The following is a 17,943-nucleotide window of genomic DNA, read 5'->3' as shown; positions in this document are numbered from 1 at the left end:
ATAACTATAAAGGATAATAAGGCTTCAAAATTATATAAATAGATTATCTACAACGTTTAAGGAGTGTCCAGGATCATGGTTTGAAAATACGATAAAAACTCAATTTTGACCTACGACGAGCACGTGGGCCGTTAACGGTTTTTTAGTATTTTTTTTTCGTCTTTTACTTTTTATAATTATTCACTGATATCTTTGCAAAAACAAAATGTGTAGATAATCTCCTTACAGTCCTAAATGCGTTTAACAGTTTTTTGTGATTATCGCAAAATGGCGGGTTACATGGTAACTTTGAAATTAGAACGTCATTTACTCTAGTACAATTAATGATAATCAAAATGGAATGGTCTCAAAAACCAAATTTCTGGCTATAATACACGTGAATAACACTATGTTACAAGTTTCATCATGAGTTGATTTGACGCTATGCCTATTTATTAGATATTTAGTTGGTGTTATAACATCCGAATATTTGTATTAAAAAATGCTTTTCACGTCGTGAGAAAGCAAAAAAAAGTAATAGGAGATATTAAACATTAATAATATATTTCATATATCCACAAGTATTTTTCGAGTCACAAGAATTGTGACAATCATTCGCACATGCGACAGCGATAAAATTAAGTAAGTACAATACGACATTGTTTATTGTGAGCACGTACTCGAACCCACTTTCGGATGAAAAAAATCCGAAAAGCTCTTAGTTTTTCTATTGCCCTAGGAAAACTGGCAGAACAGCTGAAAGTCAAACCTACGCACAGTTACGACCGAGTGAAAGAAAGCAGAATAATATTTTTTTTAACTCGACCACCCCCGATAGGCAGCGCAGTCGTGCTAAAGGCTTTAGTTTTATTATTAGTCCTAGATTAGTTATTATGAAATCACTAATTAATTGTATTATGAACATTTAGTGCTAAATCCGCGACTGGCGCGTTTAGAGTCGTTGCACATTAGATGTAATTAACGTGTCATTTAACTGTGGCATTTAAAAGGTAAGTAATTAAAAGGTTAGCAGTGATTGTGTTAATATCATTGTATTGATAACTACATAGTACTTCTAGATATTTTGCTCATTGTAGATAATCGCACCTACCTACTTACGTAACGAGTGACGTAAATAAAGATCTCTTCTAAATTTTAAGCTACAGTTTGTAAGAATACCTAAGAGAAAGTCAGTCGGATAGAGTCATAATATACATGCAGCCAAAAGTAAAGAAGTCTCAAAGAGTAAATTATAGTCTGTGGCATGGCCCCCACATTCTGAAGCGGGCCCCCAGGTCAGGATCTTCGGCGGGGCCCCTACTTATCGCTATGGTTAAATGCAGGTCACAATTACATAATACATCCTTTAGTATGTATTGTATATGGTAGTATGTATGGTATAGTAGTATGTATGGTATGGTAGTATAACAACTTACTTTATCAATTATTTCTAGGGGTGCAGAATGAGAGCAGGTGAAGAGAGTTTCTGGCGGAAACTAGGACTCAGACACCAATAATGATGAAGACGATATTTTTTGCAATATATTTTGATAATGTGTAACTTACATTAGCCGGAATCTGATGGAGGCAGGTTTGATTCCCGTTCGGTGACCATGTTTCCTTTCCTATTTATGTACGTTTATTATGTATTTCTCACCATTATAATGCCGGGTCCACACTGGCAACATTTCGCGTGACAACCTCGTTAAATTTTACGATAAGTATGATAATTATCGTATTTTTTTTTAAGAAATGATCATAATTATCGTAAAATTTAACGAGGTTGTCGCGCGACATGTTGCCAGTGTGGACCCGGCATAATAAAAATATTGTATTAAGTAAACATTAGTTCAATCAATCGTGTGAATAGCTATCTGGTATGTTCTCCTCTCGGTACAGTATTTTATCGAAGGTTGGCAACGAGTGATATTGCATATTATTAACGTCTTGAACAGTGAGTCACTTCCACGGAGTGTATACCTACTCACGAGAATCTCTTTCTGACCACGCCTCTGCTGCACGCAACCTTTCATTGCAAAAAAAATAAAATATAAAAGTATGCTGATGGTAGCTATGAGTTCTCTTGATTTATCGGAACGTCTTAAAACCTTCATATTGGTGACGTCAATCAGTCCACGAAGTTCTCACCGTAAGATGGTATTAATATAATATATAAAAAAAATGAAAACTTTCTCAAACTGTGGTCATAAGATAATGTTCAAATAAAATCCAGTGATTTGTTCTTAAAAAAAATCACACATCCAATTCGACGCTAACTGAATTGGGGGATAAAATTTTTCTCTGAAAATAGTTTTATATGAAATCCACGACATTTGTATTTACATTGAAACAAAAAATGAAAGAGTAATTTTTCAATAATATTTTTCATCTGCATGAAACGTATCAAACATAAGCGTGCAATTCATCGTAACACAAAGTACAATTTTGCCAACCTCTCTATAGACTCTAATAGTAATAATACATTTATTTACGTTCAAACTATTTAAATTATAGGTATCTTGCTTAGCTAAAAGAATATTTATAGAATAATATAATAAAAATTTGTTTTACCGTATTAAAAGTTTATTTGATGCCGTTTTGTTGTGTCTACGGAAAAAGCTCAATTTTGAGTTACGGGGTATTTCAATGTCGTCGTTAGTAATATGCACTTTTGTGCCCGTAAGTGTGAGCAAGATACGACCGTACGAGTGGGTGAGATGGCATGTTTAGGCGAGACGCTAGATTAGTCGTATATGTTTAAAAGGGACAGACTATCAAATTCAGTGATGCGTAAACTATGTGACGTTCCGTAGTGGAAAGTAAGCCGGCATCAGAATTCTCATAATAATTATTATATTTTATAGCCGTAAATGCATTATCTTTTTATTATAATTAACACCAATCATAACATTTAGTATTTAATTTATTTGTACCTACAATTAATACAGTTACACCACAAAAATATTCCGATGCTTCATAATGGTCAAAATAATTATTGGACCTAAACAGACCAAAGTCATTTTTTATTTATTTGCAATTTTAACCAAACCAACCAAGGAATAACTACTTATCTAATATATATCTTATATAATATACAACCATTATTAATTTAAAATATTGTCAAAATTGCTGTATTTTATTTGAAATATGAATGCAATATATAGTATTCGGTGTTGTTTGGGCATAACCTGATAAGTAACTGCTTTTTTGTCATTTTATGTAAAGAGTAAAAATAATTACAAGATAAAAAGAACTTCTTATATACAACGTTTTTAAATTTTCTGTTGAATCATATAAACTTGACTAGCTTAAACGATCAAAAAAATTTGTATTTGATAGAAATAATACTGAAATGTCATTTTGACATTCATATTGATTTCCATAGTAACACACGTATATATTAATAATTTAGTTGCTAGGACCCCAGACCCCTAGCAACCAATAATAGTGGATTGGATTACGGATTTCTTCCGAAATAACTTTTCATACAAAACAGAATTAACTGAAAATGAATTCAATTCTACTTAAAGATAGCTAAAACTATTAAAAAATCCATTGGCATCGTGTTCTGATATATTCTAAAAGTTTCAAATGTCTAGCTAGTCGGAAAGTTAGATAAAAATCGATTGAAAGATTTGTACCGGATAAAGAACCACCTGACAAATAATAAGAATACGAGCTAAGAAAAACGTTGTAAAATTAGGTCACTATAGAATTATCTTCCATTTATAATATATTTCATTTGAAATACTCAAAACTGTATGGTAATAATATTATAATGATTGTCAACAAAGACAGCAGTTAGTTTGGTCAAAATATGACCAAAGACCCTGATATCATAGTTTGATCACTGATAAGTGACATTATTTTCCTAATTAGTGGAATAATTGAGAATCTAATTAATTTTTGTTATATTCTTATTCAGTTATTTATTTTAAAATATTTTTTCAACGTTTTACAAAAAATGAACCGACATTTATGTGGGCAATTCGAAGCTTAAAATTGCTCCTGTAAATTCAATGTTTTGCAGTTAACAGGTTATGCCCATACAAAACCGAATATTTTTATAACTTTCATCACTAAATCATATGCTTATCGGAATAAATACCTTGGATGGAATTACATATTAATTATGTTGCATACGTATGTTCAGAATTTCAACGAATATCTAACCTTAATATCTCCTTAAAAACTCACTTTATATACTGACTATATTAAATTTCATTATAATTTCTGTTTACACGTTATTTTGTAATATTGTATTTTTATTTTTATGCTCATTCTTCTACTTTATTCAATGTTTTAGACTAGTTGCTAAGACAATTATTAAGATATTTAGACAACCAACCGTGATAATCTCAGGCAATATTATTATTTAAAATATATTATGTTGTAATTTGATAACTACAAATAATAATATATACACTGAAATTTTAAGACTAAACAAGTAATCACTCTTTTTGAGTATTTAGATGGGCTTCAATGGATTCAAAGAATATAACTAGATATTTTTCGTTCATGTACGAATGACTTAAGACATATGAGTCAGAGACTGCGCCTAAATCAGTCGTTCATTACCTTATCTGAGCATACGCCATGATTAATTCATGATTTCGTGGCTAAAAAGCTTCGTTAGGTCATTCGTGAACGTTCATGAAAAAGTTCGATGAGAAACTTTTGTCATATAACAGAACGAGTTACTATTAAATATAATTAACATACATTAACATTCGAGTGATTCGTTCACCATGAATTAATAGTCTCTACAGAGTATAATTTATACAAATATACGTTTCTCAGACGAGGCATGGTTGTCAGCCATTTGCGCACAGTCAGAAACAGATTGTTATGACGTCATATTCAAAAGACCGCCCTGTGCCATGCTTAATATCTTTTTTTTATTTCATCCATTGCCAGTGATGTATATTTAATTTTTCTTCTTCGCAAACTTGAGGAGACAAATTTCTGTGTAAATATTAAATTATATTATGACGCGTCTACACATTGACTGACACTTAGAGTGAGGAAACTGTTTCAGCAATGAAGGTTGAGAAAATCGAATTTGTACGAAGCCTACATATAAATTTAAAACTTTCTTTTTTCAACCTTGATTCGCCACCACAATATGCATATCCTTACAGGTTAATGAGTAGGTCAAATAAAAGCAAGGGAAATCATTTTTACTTATATATAAACATGAATTAATTGCATTTATTTGCCATTGGTGAGTGCGCATAGTGCCTGAAGATAGGCGAAGGGTCGAAAAAATTGTCTCAAACGGAATAGTAAAAAACTTCATTAGACTTTGAATGGATTTTCTGTTATTTTTGTTGTCATATAATAGAGATTTCCTTTTATACTTGTACAGAAATAGGAAAATGATTTTCCGTTGTTGCCGAAATCAGCCTTTTATCACAAAGTTTAACGATCTGTGAGTCGTCGGGACAAAGCATTGCCCGATAGCATTTTCACACACCGGCTCAGTCGAGTCCGGGCTGTTGTCGCGCGTACATCTGTCGTACCGCTCCGTGCGAAAAAAACACACATCTAAATACGAAACAACACGCGAGAACAGTTCTAAAAACCCGATAATTTAAACAAATAAAACCGCAATACAGTGAACCTAACAATAACAGTGAGTCAAACGGTCCGTTTGGTGCTTTAAATTGTGTTTTTAGGCCGATTTTAGGTGTTCGGATTAAATATTTATATAGGAAAATGCAGTGTTCGTAGAGGTGGTATTATACCGTTGGCTCGGTGTATATGGAATTTTCTTGGCTTTTCCTGCGCCCCCCCCCCCCCTCCGGCACAACCCCCTAAATACTCACCCCCATGCCGTTTTTAACATGACGTGATGTATAGAGTATTATGGATGTTGAAATTTCTCATATGTGCTGTTGTTTTTTTTTTGTTACTATTATAGGTTTACAGACATGCGAATAAAATATAAAATTAATGCTTTTATTATTTAAACGTTATATAAATGGTTTGTTCGATTTTTATACGGGTAAAGTAAAAGTTAAATAAGTCAACATCAACATTATTTCTCTATCTATAATATACGTTATATTATTTTATAAGATATTTTTGAATTATAATATTTATTGACATTGTTTTTGAGAATTATTCAAAGATACATAATACAATAATTACGTTATTATATATTATAATGTTTATTATTTTTTATTTTATAGTAAATTTTCACACACTGCGATATTATTATTATCTACAAAGAAATAAAAGTGGGCGATGATATATAATATTTATTAAGATGTTCAACATTCATAAAAAACATATTATTAAGACAACACATACATCGATTAACTTGCGTTTTTCATATATCTATACTTAATATAATATATACTTAATAAAGTTTTTCTCGGTAATCTGCGATATTATAATTCAAGGTTTAAAATATATACAATTTTGACTGTATAATAATATTATATCAATAATAACAAAGCTAATTAATATATAATTTACTATTACAGGACTGTTAACAGTATAAAAATAATAGTATCATGATATAATAGCCATAAAAATGTAGTTCAATCAAAGTACAAAAATGTTTCTGTATTACTTATACTATTACAGTATAATATATTCTAGTATTCTAGTATTTCAGTATTATACTCTATAATAGATGAAGTGAATCCAGTAATTTATATTATTATTCAGAATGACATCGTACATGTCAAATAATTAAGTAGGTATTTAATATTATATTTAATATGTTCACTTTAATGGTATTTACTGACAATAGTAATCATTCTTGGCGGAAAGACATTGTATTAATTAAAATAAAATACAATATTGTATTATAATAATTATTTATGTCATACGAAATAAATATTATGATATTATATTGCATTTTAATTTAGTTAGTACATATTTTCGACTGTTTTTAGTTAGAAAAATAATAATCATAATATTGTACTTACCTATTTACTCTAAATTAGCGATGGGCAGATTTTTTAAACGATGTCAAATGTAATTACTTTTTTGGGATCGCATTTATATACATGATATAAATTTAATTTTTTGTATAATTATTCAATTTACTTTACAAAACAATGAAAACGTATTCATCCGTCAACGCCATCATAAAAAATCCCATGGTGATACATAGAAAATAACACCTGGAGGATTTTGCGACCCGCGGGCCATAAGTTGCGCACCACAACTTTAGATAACTTAAAAAAACTAAAAACTAAGTAATCATAATTTTCGTAACACTTACATAATATTGTGACTATGTTTTTTTCGAATAAAAAATAGTAAAGAAAACTTTATTCATAAAATATAATTAATAGCATTCAGTGTTAATAAATTTGGTGATTCATAGAACCAACGAAGAACGAGATGCATTTTTGTTTAATTATATTTTATCACTGAATATTCGGAATCTATGTAAAATTGATAGTTTAAATTATTCAACGCTATTTTAACCCATTAATCAAATATTATAACTTCATATTATTGTGTTTTATATTATTATGTTAATGTGTTTTTAGTAAAATAGCAATAATTATCATATATGTGCGTTCATAATTCATATTTTTTCTTTCGATAATAAAGGCTGTGGTGTGACAGAAATATTTTTGTCAGCGCGGTTAATCATGAAAATCCAAATACGGAATGTGAAATTTATTTTATTGCGCATAAATTAAATTAATTTCATATCTACTCGGACGAATTTACATTTTTTTCATTATATCAAAACACACATGTTTACATATAAATGAAACAGCTAATTTTAATGGAGACGATACTTAATCACAATTTGAAATTAAATGACTTCACATCGCTTAATACAGTCATTTTATTTTATAAAGTTATTTATTTAGTGATATTGCAGTAGGTGATTTGAATTAAATAATAAAAAAACAGCGTAGGTTTTTACAGACAATATTATTAGTATAATATACAATTAATTAAAATCTATTAATGACACCTATCAGAAAGTGTTGAAGGCTTTTTTTTTGAAAATTTTGGTTACAGATACATTTTTATTAATGTCTTTATTGGTGGACACGTAATTAAATAACGAATAAGACCGGTTTCATTCGCTGAGAAAGATAATATTTTATTTATTTAGAAAACAGTATTATGGCATTATAGCGAAGGACCAATACGCCATAATACATAATAAATATTTTAAAAATGATTTACTTAATAACAAAATAATAACAACCAAAGTAGAAGAGAAAGTTTGTGCTTATTTACGTATAAAGTAAAATGATAAATACAATTTTATTACAAATTTAACCTATTTAACACGTCCACAAATTGGTGCCTTCAAATAGGTTAACCGCACGATACATAGCATCATGAAAATGTCAAATCCGTCCTGCGACGGGGTATCATCTAATATTCTAATATAAACTGGTTATGTTGTTTAGTTATCTTGGTACTGTTTATTTAATAATAATATTATATTGTATATGTCAGTATTTTCACAATAATAGGCTGTGGGGGGGAGGTGTTACAAACTTTGATAGTAAAAGTGAACGAATGAGGACGAAGATTCAACATTTACTTCTTAATAATATTATTATCGTCAAAAAATAATAACCTAATTTTTAAATTAATATCAGTATTTACCACCTCTGATTATTATGTACACATTGTATCATTAAAACTCTACTTCAATGGTGTTAATCACTGTCAATAATTATTATTGATGAAAAAATGTTGTATAAATTAGAATATAACACAATATAATATAATACTTATTCCATATAATATTGTGTTTTTATTATTGATGAATTATGTCATGAATTATTCTTTTAATAGTGTCAGTTTTTTTTATAAAGGCAACATAATACCTGCGCATAAAATAAGGTATTCCTATGAAGCACTTGAATGTGTTAAATACCTGTTCGTACAAACAAATTCGGGTAACATCAAAGTGTCAACATTCCAGTGAATTTACAATCAATTCTTACTGATTTTTTATTGTTTTGTGTACCTGACAAGAATATTAATATATTTTATTTACCCAAAGTGCGAGAGTGTCGTGACTCGGAATAAACCACTGTGTTGTTTGTGCATTGTAGTGATTTGGAAACATAGCCTACAGTAAAAAGGTAAGAAAACTTTGAGAAACTCTAATATTATAACGTTGTCTTTATATTGCTTGTATTCATATTTATTTAACCCTAAAAATAAATTGTTAAATTTATTATCTTCCTACCATGAAGTACTCATTATCATTAACATATTAGTAATTGATACTACACCTTAAAAATATAAAGGATGCAAATGAACCTACTCTGAATATAATCATACAAATTGCATTATTTTGTAATGGTTAAAAATGAGCTGCATTCCAACAAGGGTACATAATGCAAATCTGTTTTCAGGAATTTACATCAGGTATCTACTTATTATGCTTAGTTTGTAAGATTTAAAAAAATAATATTGTAATTGGGGTGCATATTGTAAATTAACGTTTATGTCCTTGACTTATTTTGTTAATGTGCCCACTGTCCATCACTGCTTAAAATGAAACGAGTAGGTACCCAAGTTTTATGTTAACCATACTGGATTAGTGGACAAAATGTCCCTTTCTAAATCAGCAGGGTTCGAACGCCGTGGTTTAATGAGATTAACAAGTAGCTTTTAAAGGCAATGGGACAACTGGACGCCAGGACAATTGGACGCCACACTATCGTAGATACGTAAACAGAGCGTAGGCCGTAGACGATCAGTTTTTATCTACTACTTTGTAGTTTTAATTCATTTTACTCTGAACATAATGTTTTTTTTATTGCGGATTGAGAATTACTATGCCTAAGGCTTTATATAAAATTAAAAAAAACTCTTTTTTCGTTGGAACTTAAACATATGCACGATTAAATCATTATTTACGTGTGCATATTTAAATTCTCACGAACTGTTAGTTAATAATATAATAATTTAAATATAAATAATCATATTAAATATTTTTTTAAAAATTCGTACAAGTACCTAACGTATATTTATTTTCATGGCGTGGCGTGGCGTCCAGTTGTCCCGGCGCCAAATTGTCCTAGACCCCTTTTAAAATATGCTTTGTTAGATTCAGATAATTGATCATATTTTTAAGATTGACAAAAAATAGCTTACGAGAAATTATCTTAAGAAGAATCCTGCCCCCTTCTTAAATCAAGGTCTCGAATCCTGGGTCTGACAAAATTTACACGTTGTTTTCTCAATAGGTGTTATATGTTTGGAACCAGATAATTGATTTAATAGGTTGATCAAAAGGCGGGTGGAGCATGTCCAATATCAAGTAGCTTGTTATCTAGGTACTATGCAACGTTATTAGTTTGGCTGACATTGAGGCTTTAAAAATTAATTCATTGTGAAAATGACAGTTTTTGGTAAGTAACAAAACTTGGCAAAGAGCCTACTGCGCGATAGTAAGGGGACTACGCCTCAGTTTAAAAAACGGGAATTTACATGTTTTCTTTCTCTCACTCTTGCAGTAGGTCATGAGTGATGCAATACGAATTAAGCAATTCGACGAGGTCACGCCGGTTTCCTCATGATTAATTTGAAAACAACTCTCACGTAAGCTGACAAGAAAAAATTGGGATGGTTTATACTTCTTCTTTAAAAATATTAATGAAATCATATTATGTCACTTCTAATGGATTCAAGCTCTATATTATATTAATGAATTATGTATATAAGTTAGAATGAACTGTATTCGTTGTCAGTGTATGTTTACCTTTGGTGAGTGTACACGGCGCCTGAAGATGCCGAAAGGCGAAACCCGGGTCGCAAAAAACGACTTAAATGGAATAGTACAGAGCTTGAATCATTAGAATTTAAATTCAAATTCCATCAAGTACCTTCAGTCGATAGTATTAATATTAATAATATTATGTCGCAACTGAATTTACACAATTTTTTTTTATATTTTCACGACTCGATTGATGCGATCGACCAAAATCTATCCCTAGATCAACGCGTTGGACATCCCTACCTGACAGGATCACATTCTGAATCCGTTCATTCGCTGTTTCTATTTTACCTTCATCGTTCAGTTTTTGGAGTTACCCAATCAAACGAGTACTACTTATATCAGACTACACGCATTAAATTTGCTTTGGTTTTTTTTTATTACAATATTATGCTCAATTTGGATAAAAAAAAAATGTTTTAAACTGGTTTATAAAGTATTAGGATACATTATTATTATTTTCGTTTTCAAAAAAATATAGTCCAATTACACCTCCAAACCATAAACCACACCAAACTGATAATTTTTGTATATGTAAAGATGGTAATAATGTATTATTATATTGTAAATTTTATAAACGAATTATCAATCAAATAAATCATGTTATTAAAAATATTAAATATTGATTAATCAAAATATTTTTTGGTGATTTATTAAAATAAATTTGCTATTGTAAATATTTATTGCTTTATATTTATGTTTTCTGTTAATAATTAAGTATGTTTGGATTTAGTAACCTTTAAATGAGGTATTATGAAATATTAATATGCAATTTTATTCATTTTAATTACGTGACATAATATTATTTGAAAGGATTCTTATATGTATCGGTTGATTGTTTTTGTCACTTTTTAAATTTGCTACTATAAATGCCTGTCGTTTTGAACATTCTTTAGTTGAAAATGGCCCTGTGAGGCGGAAGAAACCGATCCATATATTAAATAAAAGTATATTATTAAGTATACTTTAATTAAATTTTAAAAACTCACTAACAAACCAACACCATATGTAACTTGTATTCTTAGTTCAATAAAAACAAATACGTATGACTAGCTAAGTTTCATGTGCACTATTTAAGTCAGATCTCAACAGCCTATCTTTACCCTTCGCTACTGCTTTCCATGATGATTTTCCAAACAATACTAAACACAAATATCTATTTTTGTGGGAATCAGAAAACAAATGGCGGTACTGTTCGGTTATCAGGAATACAGCGGAAATCACATTTTGGAAATACCCGATATACTGGATTATTTGTTAGTTTGGGTTAGTTTAGGTTAGGTTAGGTTAAGTTAGGTTAACCTAACAAATAATCCAGTTTATCGGCTATTTTCAAAATGTGTTTTCCGCTGTATTCCTGATAACCGAACAGTACCCAAATGGCTGCTATGAAGTTTTATAAATCTATAGTAAGTACGAATTTGATAAACCTATAGAAATAATGTAATCCACTGTAATTATAAACAGATTTAAAGATGCTGAAAGTAGTAGACATCCTAAGAAGGATGTTAAAAGACATCTATTTAAATAAAAACAATCATTTTGTACTTTGTACATACGTTGTAATTAAATACAAACAACCCCCCGGTGTAGGAGATATTATACTCTTACTCGGGGGTGTGTTTGCCAAGAATGTTTCTTATTTAAACAACATCTATTAATTAATGTTTTTGTTTGGAGAGTGGATTCTTCAAAATTTTGCGGTCCCAAATTTTCGGTAGCAAATATTAACACTGCAAACTTAATTAATTATAATATCGGCCCGGATTGATTGACAGCAGACCATTTTTCAGGGAGATTTAGAACGCTAATGTGTTTGCACGATTTGTTAGTTTTACGGCATTGGATTAATTCATTATTCTTGCCTTTTAATACGGGAGAATATTATGATAATATATTAAATTAAATTTTAAGGCTTTACCTACACATAATTTTAAACAAAATAAGATGCAACAGTGCTATAAAATTATACAGAATAATTTATCAGGTAGTCTGTCTTTTGACTGTCACAAAAGTTTTGACTTGACTTGACAAACAAGCTAATCAATGAAAATGATAAATAATGATTACAAGATAAAAAGAACTTTTTATATACTAAGTTTTTAAATTTTTTATTGAATCATATAAACTTGACAATTCTATGTATTAATAATTTAGGACAAATAAGGCAATTGTCAACAAATCATTTTTTTGCTATTTTGCAACAAACAAACAAATAATATTGAATACTGAAATTTCATTTTGATTTCCATAGTAACGCACGTATATATTAATAATTTAGTTACTATGACCACCCCCTTAGCAACCAATAATAGTGGATTAGATTACGGATTTATTCCGAAATAACTTTTCATACAAAACAGAATTTACTGAAAATGAATTCAATTCTACTTAAAGATAGCTAAAAGTATTAAAATAATGCATTGGCATCGTGTTCTAATATATTCTAAGAGTTTCAAATGTCTATTTAGTCGGGAAGTTAGTTGAAAATCGATTGCAAGATTTGTACTGGATAAAATAATCTCATTAAATCATTAACATACGAAAATAAATAAATTAAGTTTATCGATAGTTATTTCACTATATAAAACATAACGATAGGTACTATAATATTATAAGTAGTTTGGAAAATATTTTAATACTATATAAGCTCTGTCAATGAAATAATTACTGGCGTTCCTGTTTCGTCACTTGCAAGATAATCTGTACAATATGTACATATATAATTATTGTATTACCATTTTGTTTATAATGGACAACATGATACACACAATGGTACAAGGACCTAATTGGTTGGACGAAAGGCTAATAGTAATAGTAAAGAATCCGTGTAACCTCAACTCGGAAGCGGCTAACTTCCACGGCATAGGATTAAAGAGCCAAAAAAAATAGTGACGTATATCTTTTAACCTTTCCTTTACGTAGCTAATAAATTCCGTGCGTTTCAGTGATGTCACTTTGAGTTACCATAATATGAGATTAATAATAATATTACAGTAGGTAAAAAGGAAATGCATATTTTGGCAACATAAATAAGTATATTAAGGTTTCATTATCAAATTATCTAAAATCCATCAAAACTTAATTAAAACCATACTAGTATTTCTATACATTATTACAGCTTACAAGTCATAATACTATCTCCTTTTCATAATTGAGTATGTCTCTCTTTGTCGTTTATACTTTAAGTTTTGTTCGTAATTGAATGTGACTATCTGTTAACAATATGCATTTATAATTAGTTATGACAAGTAAATGAAATCTGACCGATATCTATGAATTATATTATGTATTTAATGGATAATAATATAATCAATTTTGATAATAATAACATTTAAATTAGGTATAATATCGATGATGATGACGAAGTCCATATTCACTGAAACATTTGCAGTTTAATGGACTTGGTAATCTAAGGTGACATTACAGTAACGGGAATGTTAAAATATATAACGTGTATGTATACATTTTAAACTCTAAGTAAGTGAACTTTATTATCATAAAATGGAGGATTTAATTATTAGTAAGTAATAGTTTTTCACACCACCACGAACTTTAGTTTAAATTGGGGAGTCTATGGAATGTGTATGGGAAATGAACGTTTAAATTAATTTTCCATACAACTTCTTCATATTGATTAGCGAATAATCGTTGGAGCAGTTGTTGTCAATTATATATTACTTTAGGCATACTACGTATTTCTTTTTTTAGATTGCGTGTAATTTTGCTATTACATGTAGCACTACTCAATTGATTTCACCATATAAATGGTCTATCAATCGGAGAGTTACGACAATATTCGATGGGGGAAACAATCATTTATTATTTTAACTCTATCTCTATGTAGAGGTAAGCTGTTAAGATCCGACATAAATAGTGCACACTAAACTTTATCAGTCACACTTTAAACTAATATCACAAATTGCAGAGTGTGCTGGTTAGTTTTTATAAATTTAATAAACCGTGCCTAAACTAAACCATAATAGATAAAAATATTCTTCTATCTATAAAATATTTAAAAGTATGTAAGATTTAATCGCTTAATTTAAAAAAATCTATAGACAGACGAATATTTTTTGACTATTATCTATTAACTACCACTTGATTTACGTAGGGTTTAATAATTAAATTTTAAAAAGTAACCAACACTATCAGCAGTTTGTAGTCTTAGTTCAATTAAAACAAATATGTATGACTGACAAAGTTTAGTGTGCACTAATTATGTCGGATCTTAACATCCTTCCTCCATCCTTCGCCATTGTTACGTTTTTACTGTGTGATACTAAAATAATTCTAAATATCATGTTTTTTTATATTTATCTTTTAGCTATGCCTTACGGCATTAAAACCCCTGCTTTAAGGGTAAAAAAAATAATTGTCATCATAGAGAAAATTTTGTAATAAGTAAAATAAAACCTAATGCCCGGTCCACACCGAAAACAAGTCGCGCGACAACTCGTTAAATTTTACGATAAGCATGATAATTATCGTAAAATTTCTTAAGCAATTATGATAATTATCGTAAAATTTAACGAGTTGTCGCGCGACTTGTTGCCGGTGTGGCCGCACTTTAATACAAAACTGTCGATAATCTGAGTGAAGAGATCTTAATGTCAAATTAATTGTTTATAGGATAGTAAACAACTTGCATTACCGTCATGTATACCTATTCTTGAAGAGATACTATATCACTCAATATTTTTTTTTAATTCAACAAATTGGGCTTCGAGGCGGCTAAGTCGCACGGCTGGACTTACTTCAGCAGGTCTTCCCTTTCCATACACATTTCAGTACGTTCCCTGATAATGTGGTCTGTATCCTGTATTTCCATGCCACTTCATAACTTTGCACTCCGGCTCTAGGATGAAAATGATTTAATGCATTCTAAAAATATTTTTTTACATATATTATCCATTTATTTATTTATTACTACATATTATATTAATACAAGTGCATATCCTTTGATCTATTTTTATCCGAGGTAATTAGACAAAGAGGCGTATCAGTGTATTAAAAAAATGCAAAAAATAGTGCAAAGTTATAAAGCGTATATCTAGTCTACATGAGGCTAATGCAGGTTGTTTACTAGCGTATAAACAAGTAATTTCGGTTCTCGTCGGCTTATTAAGTGAGGCCAGCAGCAAACAAAATTTGAAAATAGTTGATATACTGGATTATTTGTTAGGTTCGGTTAGGTTAAGTTAGGTTACGTTAGGTTAGGATTTCATTCTTGAATTCATGAATTTTGCCAAAATCAGCTATAAAAAATGGCGCGGTTCTTGTCTGGCTTCCCGTAAACCGACATGTACCCTAATTTCTTTTTAAAATACAATATTTTTTGTATTAAAATCTCATAATTGAATTTTGATACGAATCATAAATTTGCATAACTGTTCAAATTGTCTAACAAAATGTTCACTAAAAAGTATATTTTAGTATTCACGTTTAGTGTCTTATTGCATAACAAATTTAATGTTTCCATTTTCATTGAAATCATTTTTCGAAATCTCAAATTTTACTGTTTGGTTTAACACTCTATTAAAACAAAATTGTGTAATAAGGCTGGGAGGAAAGTTAATCGAGCGAAATTCACTTTTTATTGCCGGGGACTTTCAGTTTGGGTTGGAAGTCACTGGAGGCCTCTCGTGATACTGCCTAATAAAAAGTTCAATTCGGAAACGTTAGTTAAAATAATAATTTCTTCGCAAACTTTTGTGGAAATATCGATTCCGAGACGCATTTATATTAATACACAGTCCGTTATTAGATGAATGAAGACCAATGGTAGAGCGTATTGTAAAATAACAAAAATAACAATGGAATGTTGAGTACTCACATAATTGTGTACTGTTAGTAGTAGTAGTATTGAAGTTGTCACCTTGGACGATTGTCGTCAGCTCCAACTTGATATAGATAATATATTAGATTGGGGCAGGCGTAACAAACTAGAATTCAATATTGATAAATGCAATCTTTTGTCGTTTACCAGAGCCTCAAAAGTGTTGTTTTTCCAATACTCGATGCATGGCAGAGTTCTGTCACGAATATCATCTGTAAGGGATCTTGGCATTACGTTTGAGAGTAAACTGACATTTATTAGCCATATAGTTACCATTTGTAACAAGGCGCTTAAAATGTTGGGCTTCGTCATGCGTACTTCCCGGGTCTTTTCGGATGTTACGGTATTAAAACTTTTATTTAATTCTTTAGTTCGAAGCAGACTTGAGAGTGGGTCTATTGTTTGGGCACCGCATCAGTTGAAGTATGGCCTTATGGTGGAGAGGGTTCAGAAGAAATTCTTGAGACTTCTTTATTTGAGGTTGTACGGATACTATCCGTGGCTTTATCCAACTGACTTTCTCTTAGGCATGCTTACATACTGTAGTTTGCAATTTAGAAGACATCTTTATTTAGCTATGTATTTTTTTCGACTTATACGAGGTATAAATGAGAACTCTGCCATTCTGGGCAGTGTTGACCTGTGTGTCCCTGATAACTATCTTAGAAATAGAGAACATCAGTTGTTTATTCTCCCAAGGTGCAGAACCAACCTGCCACTGGTAATGCCAATTGGGAGGGCGATAACTATGTTCAACGAAATTGCTTCGGGTGTTGATATATTCCACCTACGTGAGGATGAGTATAGGTGGACGTTATTTTATAATTTTTTAAAATAGGGTCTGCTTAACTCATCCGGTGTATTTCCATGTACCTATATAATTAATATTTTTGTATGTACATATTTGTTCAATAACATATTATCTATCTCTTTTTTATGTCATGTTGTGAACGTCTTAAACTTATAATTTGTAATGTCCACAATATGTAAAAATAAATAAATTGAAATTGAAATTAGTATTAGTAGTATTAGTAGTTATGACGATCTGTTTAGGTTAGTTTATTTTACTTCAATTCAGGCTAAATTATTTGGGTCTTAAGGCTATACTTCAGTTGAGGCATGGTCTAAAAAGATCGTGGCTATGCGATACGCGAATCGTGCAAATGACGCGTGCCGAACTAAATATAATTAGTCATAAAAGTCCAACATACGTCCATTTAATGTTATGTTTATTGTTATATTACTAATAATAATATTATATTCATTGACATGCTTTCTTTTTTAAGTATATACGAAAAGTTTTTTAGACATCTTTACGCGATTTAAGAATATTTTCAACCGACGCCATGGTAAAACAAATCGACGTGCGCACACTTCGACTATCGGTCTCCGA

General features: G+C 30.2%; 1 protein-coding gene across 1 annotated transcript in view; it reads left to right on the top strand.

Moving 5' to 3' along the window:
- Window positions 1-5,461: 5,461 nt before the first annotated feature.
- The window catches only part of LOC147066914 (irregular chiasm C-roughest protein-like), a 428,804-nt gene continuing 416,322 nt past the window's right edge, over window positions 5,462-17,943 (top strand). Inside the window, exons 1-2 of the mRNA XM_085954087.1 lie at window positions 5,462-5,614; window positions 8,776-9,068. The gene's annotated coding sequence lies outside the window, so the exon portion shown is untranslated. The remainder of the gene's footprint in view (window positions 5,615-8,775; window positions 9,069-17,943) is intronic.

Source organism: Rhyacophila brunnea, unplaced genomic scaffold, assembly GCF_057557595.1.
Source record: "Rhyacophila brunnea isolate RB1 unplaced genomic scaffold, BYU_Rbru_1.0 scaffold_4, whole genome shotgun sequence".
NCBI classification, from domain to species: domain Eukaryota; kingdom Metazoa; phylum Arthropoda; class Insecta; order Trichoptera; family Rhyacophilidae; genus Rhyacophila; species Rhyacophila brunnea.
The sequence above is the reverse complement of the archived record's forward strand: the minus strand, read 5'-3'. Positions and strand labels throughout refer to the sequence as shown.